The 7,133-nt window shown below is 44.2% G+C and overlaps 1 pseudogene; it reads left to right on the top strand.

The window, feature by feature from the left end:
* Positions 1-4,603: 4,603 nt before the first annotated feature.
* LOC102851551 lies at positions 4,604-6,271 on the top strand (annotated as a pseudogene).
* Positions 6,272-7,133: the final 862 nt, after the last annotated feature.

Genomic DNA, 7,133 nt, shown 5'->3' with positions numbered 1-7,133 from the left:
AAACAACAACAAAATCTTAGCGATACCAAACCAAAAATCTGAAACACATTTCATTTGAATCAGTTCCAACTCATCACACCCGTCGGGTCATTCAACTATTAAACAACTCTCCTCTACTGATCAACTTCAAATCTATCTCATTTTCCCTTTGACAGCACACATAATAACAACTTGTTGCTTCTAACTTTGTACTCCAGCACTGCACATAATTTCATTCCTCTTGGCAATTACCAGCCTTCAGATATTCAAATATAAAGATCATATTTCACCTCTACTACAAGGCTAAACACCATTTCCTTTTCCTGAACACAGAAACTCCTTTTCTCTTTAGCTAACCATGTCTGCTTTGTGCAGTAAATCCAGGTCATTCCTACACCCTTTTTCTTGGCTTCACCTTGCTCAGGAGTGACAGTGTGGCTGACTGAGGCTGGGAGAGGGAGAGCAAAGGTTCTTTGACAAGAATTTGAATGCCAATCTGTGTTCCATTCCTTCTTTGACTAAGTAAGACTATGAGCATGTAGTTTGTTCCCTAGGCTCCCATTTCACTGTGCAAACAGAGATTGGTGTTTGTTACAACCTGCATTTGTTGTAACCTGCAGGGCAGCATAAAGCACATTTTTATGGAAAGTCTATTCGCAAGGCAGTGAGTCTTTATCAGTTAGGCAGAGCAGAGGGATACCAGCTGTGGAGTCCTTGCTTGGGCAGTTGGAATATGCCCAAAGACTCCTTGGAAGAAAGCCCTAGTGATCTACGTCTGAAAAATTAACCATGAAAACCCCTTTGGAGCATAGTTCTATTCTGGCACATTTGGAGTCAAGGTTAACACAACAATAACTGGTGTCCCAGTTGTTATTGTTGTTGTTATTGCCATTGAGTCAAGCATGACTCATAGCAACACTATGAAAAAATACCTGAAGCGCCTCTATACCTATTGTTGTTTCTCAAAGTTCATAGAATTTCCAGAGGCATGTTGATTAGGAAGTGGATGCCACTCCTGCTTTCAAAGCTGTCTTAAACTGGGAGCTCCACCAAACACTGTCCACCTTGGGTGTCCCAGTAATGGTCCCAGAAATGTCAATTCAGAGCATAGGGCCAAGTACTTCAATCTTTACTAATTATGGAGGTAGCATTTTCATGGGGTAGTGATACTATTTCAACACTGAACGAGATTGTTCAGTCTCTGAAGAGGCTAAAGCAGACCCATGGCACAGAGAAGATCCTCAGCAAAGGGGTTGCCTGTGCGTAATTAGGGTAGACTCTCCTTCCTGTTTCATCCACTCACTGAACGAGCATTTAGAGTACATATGATGCCGCTGCACTGTTCTCCACCCTGAGTTCTCCTAGGTTTCAGCAGTGAGCAAAAAACAGTATTTAACATTCCGTGGATTGCAAGGAGAACAAATAGGTTTGTCCTAGAGAGGGTGAAATCAAGTTGCTCCTTAGAGATGAGGATTTTTGAAGCTCCATCTTATATACTTTGGCCATGTTTCCAGAAGGGACAAGTCCTTGGAAAAGACTTCATGCTTTGAAGGGTGGAGGGACAACCCAAGAGAGTAAATCCCTGGATGAGATGGATTAACACAGTAAGTAAGCTAATGGGGTTGTGTGAGGGGGAAACAATGAGACTTGCTCAAGGTAGGGCAGACTTCAGAGCTATTGTGCAGAGGGTTACTATGGGTCACTGGTGACTTCATGGCACATAACAACAATCAACAAAATGAGCCCTCATGGTTCAATGCTTAAGTGTTGAGTAATTTTCTTTTTATTAAAGTTTTTGGATTTTTTTTTCATTTGGCAATACCATGGCAGACAAGGGACTCTTAAAAAATTTACAGAATCCTACAGAACCTCCACAAGATAAAGACTGATAACCCAATTACAAAATGGACAAAAGACATGGGAAAAATCTTTCACAAAGGAAGATATTCGAATGGCCAACAGACACATGAAGAAAGAAATCCTCAAAATCACTGGCAATAAGAGAGATGCAAATCAAAATCACAATGAGATATCATCTCACCCCAGTAGCAGTGGCAAAGTTTAACAGGACAGCAAGGAATAAATGTTGGAGAGGATGAGGAGAGAGAAGAACTCGTACATTGTTGGTGGGATTGTAAAATGGTACAATCACTCTGGAAGACAGTTTGGGGTCTCCTCAAAAAAACTGAACATAGAAACTCCATATGACCCAGCTATTTCACCGTTTGTAATATACCCCAAGAAAATTAGAGCTCACACAAAAACAGATATTTGCACACCACTGTTCATAGCAGCATTACTCACCATCGCAGGATCATGGAGGCACCCCAAACGTCCAACCACAATCAAATGGATTGAGAAATCATGGTGCATCATGTAGCAGAAATGACTTAAAAAATTATTCCATTACCATCTAACTCCAGTAACAGTGGCAAAGTTTAACAGGGCAGCAAGTAATAAATGTTGGAGAGGATGTGGCGAGAAAGGAACTCTTAAGTATTGCTGGTGGGATTGTAAAATGGTACAACTATTCTGGAAGGCAATTTGGCACTTGCTCAAAAAGCTGAACACAGAGATTCCATATGACCCAGCTATTCCATTATTTGGAATATACCCTGAGAGAAAATGAGAACTGAGGCACAAACGGAGATTTGTGCTCATTGCAGCATTATTCACCATTGCAGTATCATGGAGGAAGCCTGAATGTCCAACCACAATCGAATGGTTTGAAAAACTGTGGTACAGCATGTAGGAGAAATTATTTCCAAAATTACTACATAACTTGGGAGAGACTGGAGAACATACATTATGCTGGGTAAACTAACTCAGTCTCATAAGAACAAATACTATATAAGACCATTATTGTAAAAATAAAAAGATAACTTATAAAATAGGTATAAGGATCTAAGGGGGAAGGCTTGGAGCAGAGAGAGATGAAAAGGGGCAGGAGAGGTTGCACAATTTGATGGGTAGAGGGAGAGGTGAGTAAAGGAAATGAGAAAGATTCAGTGTGAAAAACAATGTATACAAACTTTGTAAGCAAATCAGTTGTTGTTGCTAAGTGCTGTCGAATGGTAGGTGACTCATTGCGGCCCTATGAATGAAAGTCCTCAACACTTGTGTGACATTCGTCCTTTCTCCAGGTTCATAGGGTTTCCAGAGGCAAGCTATTACAGAAGTGGATGCCACTCTTAATTCCAAGCTTGTTTTAACTGGTGAGCGCCACCAAACACTGTCCACCATGGGAAACCATTATCACATTTGACATGTCATTGTCACAGTGTTCAGCTTCACAGAAACCACAGGTTACCTCTGTACAGCAAGTGGACACACCAGGGCTATACCACCTAGAAGAATGTTTGAACAAAAACAATGATAAACAGCCTGAGGGCCGTGGATTAGAAGTCACCCACTTTTGACTTGGAAGCATCACTTTCTCTCCACTAGGCCAAATGATCTCAAGCAAATTAGTATAAAATAAAAATCTATTTTTTTTTTAAAAAAAAGTATTCATTATCTTCACATTCCCTCTCCAAACCCTCACCCCCCATGTCTGCCCTGTTTTAGAACAGTGAGGTTATGCAGTAATTGTACTTTGTGACTGAGATATTTCACTTAGCATAATGTCCTCAAGTCTCCCCATGTCAGGTAATGTTTTACTATTTCATTTTTTTCAGTGCAGCATAGTGTTCCACTGTGTGGATGTGTCATAGTTTTTCTATCAATTCAATTTTTGATGGGCACTTGGGTTGCTTCCATCTCTTTGCTATTGTGAAAAATGCAGCAATAAGCATAGATGTGCATACATATTTGAATTGGAACAGATGAGGGGAAGAACTATTGGAAAGGAATATGTGGTTATACAGTATATGTATGAGAACAGTTTGGAACAAGGGGGTCATTATAGGGGTAAAGGAGGGGGATAGAAGATGGAATGTACAATAAGGAATAAATTTAAAAATTAATAATAAAAATCAGCCTTTCTACAAAGATGGCGCCGAAAGCGAAGAAGGAAGCCCCTGCCCCTCCCAAAACTGGAAGAGAAAGCAAAGGCATTAAAGGCTAAGAAGGCAGTCCTGAAGGGCATCCACAGCCAAAAACAAAAGAAGATCCGCACGTCACACACCTTCCGGCGGTCTAAGACCCTGAGACTCCAAAGGCACCCCAAATACACCCAGAAGAGCAACCCCAGGAGAAACAAGCTTGACCACGATGCCATCATCAAATTTCCCCTGACCACTGAGTCAGCTATGAAGAAGATAGAAGATAACAACATACTTGTGTTCATTGTGGATGTCAAGGCCAACAAGCACCAAATTAAACAAGCTGTAAAGAAGCTCTATGACATTGATGTGGCTAAGGTCAACACTTTGATTAGTCCTGATGGAGAGAAGAAGGCCTATGTTTGACTTGCTCCTAATTGTGATACTTTGGATGTTGCCAACAAAATTGGGATCATCTAAACTGAGTCCAGTGGGCTAATTCTAAATATAAATTTTTCTCACCAAAAAAAAAAATAGTAATAAAAAATAACAAAAAAGAGAACATGTGGCACTGCACCGCCCCCCCGCGCCCTCCTCCGCCTCCCGGCACATCTCAGTCCGTGCACTCAGCCTCTTCTGCCATGGCCACGCTTACTCGTAACCCGCAGTTCCAGAAGCTGCAGCAGTGGCACCACGAGCACAGCTCCGAGCTCAGCCTGCGCCACCTCTTCGACTCGGACAAGGAGCGCTTCAACCACTTCAGCTTGACGCTCAACACCAACCATGGACAGATTCTACCGGATTACTCCAAGAACCTGGTGACAAGAGAAAGTGATGCGGATGCTGGTGGACCTGACCAAGTCCAGGGATGTGGAGGCCGCCCAGGAACACATGTTCAACGGAGAGAAGATCAACTTCTCTGAGGATCGAGCTGTGCTGCACGTGGCCCTACGGAACCGGTCAAATACTCTCATTGTGGTGGACACCAAGGATATGATGCCCGAGGTCAACAGGGTGCTTGACAAGATGAAGTCTTTCTGCCAGCGTGTCCGAAGTGGTTAGTGGAAGGGGTACACAGGCAAGCCCATTACAGATGTGATCAACATAGGCATCGGGGGCTCCGACCTGGGACCCCTCATGGTGACTGAAGCCCTCAAGTCATACTCTGCAGGTGGTCCCTGAGTCTGGTTTGTCTCCAACATTGATGGGACCCACATTGCTAAAACCCTGGCCTCACTGAGCCCTGAGTCTTCACTGTTCATCATTGCCTCCAAGACTTTTACGACCCAGGAGACCATCACTAATGCAGAGACGGCAAAGGAGTGGTTCCTCATGTCAGCAAAGGATCCTTCTGCAGTCGCGAAGCACTTTGTTGCCCTGTCTACCAACACGACCAAAGTGAAGGAGTTTGGAATTGACCCTCAAAATATGTTTGAGTTCTGGGATTGGGTAGGAGGACGGTACTCTCTGTGGTCAGCTATTGGACTCTCTATCGCCCTGCACATAGGCTTTGACAACTTTGAGCAGCTGCTGTCTGGGGCACACTGGATGGACCAGCACTTCCGCACTGCGCCCCTGGAGAAGAATGCCCCTGTCTTGCTGGCTCTGCTGGGAATCTGGTACATCAACTGCTACGGCTGTGAGACTCGGGCTAGGCTGCCCTATGACCAGTACCTCCACCGCTTTGCTGCCTACTTCCAGCAGGGAGACATGGAGTCAAATGGGAAGTACATTACCAAGTCCAGGGTCCGTGTGGACCACCAGACGGCCCCATCTTGTGGGGAGAGCCAGAGACAAATGGCCAGCATGCCTTCTATCAGCTTATCCACCAAGGCACCAGGATGATACCTTGTGACTTCCTTATCCCGGTCCAGACCCAGCACCCTATACAGAATGGGTTGCATCACAAGATCCTTATGGCCAACTTCTTAGCCCAGACTGAGGCCCTGATGAAGGGGAAGACAAAAGAGGAGGCCCGGAAAGAGCTCCAGGCGACAGAAAAGAGTCCAGAGGAATTAGAAAAGCTGCTGCCACACAAGGTCTTTGAAGGAAATCGCCCAACCAATTCCATTGTATTCACCAAGCTTACGCCGTTTATTCTTGGAGCCTTGATTGCCATGTATGAGCATAAGATCTTCATTCAGGGAGTCATCTGGGACATTAACAGCTTCAACCAGTGGGGAGTGGAGCTAGGCAAGCAGCTGGCTAAGAAAATTGAACCTGAACTTGAGGGCACCAACCCAGGGACCTCTCATGATTCTTCCACCAATGGGCTGATCAACTTCATCAAGCAACAACAGAAAGCGTGAGCCCAGAAGCTAATAAAGTCATGCGCAGCACCAAACCCCCATTGTGACTGGTCCTTCTTGTCCTTACTGCCAGTCTGCACTGCATGGTGCCACTCCACCCTGCCTAGAGCACCTTTGGGTTGTGGACTTGGACCAAAAGTCCCTCGGGGGAAGCTGTTCTGGACTCGCCACACCCTGTCTCTCAGTGTCCACCAGCCCCTCTGTGTTGCTGGTCTACTGGAATGTTTCAGTGCACCTGGTTTTCAGACCCATGTTCACACTGTTCACATCCCAGGTAGAAAAATAAAAGTATCACAAAGGGGGGAAAAAAGAGAGAACATGTAAAATGAATGAATGAAAACCAAACTCTTCTGTAAACTTTGTTAAAATCATAAACGGTGATGAAGGAAGACGTTCAAGCTGCTTTGAAGGAAATAGCAAAAAATAAGGTCCAGGAATAGATGGTATACCAATCGACGTATTTCAGCTAACAGATGCTGCCCTGGACGTGCTCACCAAGTTGTGCCAAGAAATCTGGAGAACAATCACTTGGCCAACTGACTGGAAGAGATCTATATTTGTTCCCATCCCAAAGAAGGGTGAACCAACAGAGTGTGGAAACTACAGAACAATATCATTGTTTTCACATGCAAGCAAGACTCTACTGAAGATTATCCAAAATTGACTGGAACAACACATCAGCAGAGAATTGCCAGAAGCCCAGCCTGAGTTTAGAAGGGGTTGTGGTACTAGGGATATTGTAGCTGATGTTAGATGGATCTTAGCTGAAAGCAGGGAATACCAGAGGAATGTATACCTGTGTTTCATTGATTATGCAAAAGCCTTTGACTGTGTGAATCATAACAAACTCTGGCTGACTCTA

This window comes from Elephantulus edwardii, unplaced genomic scaffold (assembly GCF_000299155.1).
Source record: "Elephantulus edwardii isolate Elephantulus edwardi_28Jun2011 unplaced genomic scaffold, EleEdw1.0 scaffold00072, whole genome shotgun sequence".
Taxonomy (NCBI): domain Eukaryota; kingdom Metazoa; phylum Chordata; class Mammalia; order Macroscelidea; family Macroscelididae; genus Elephantulus; species Elephantulus edwardii.
This window is presented reverse-complemented; position numbering and strand designations above follow the sequence as displayed.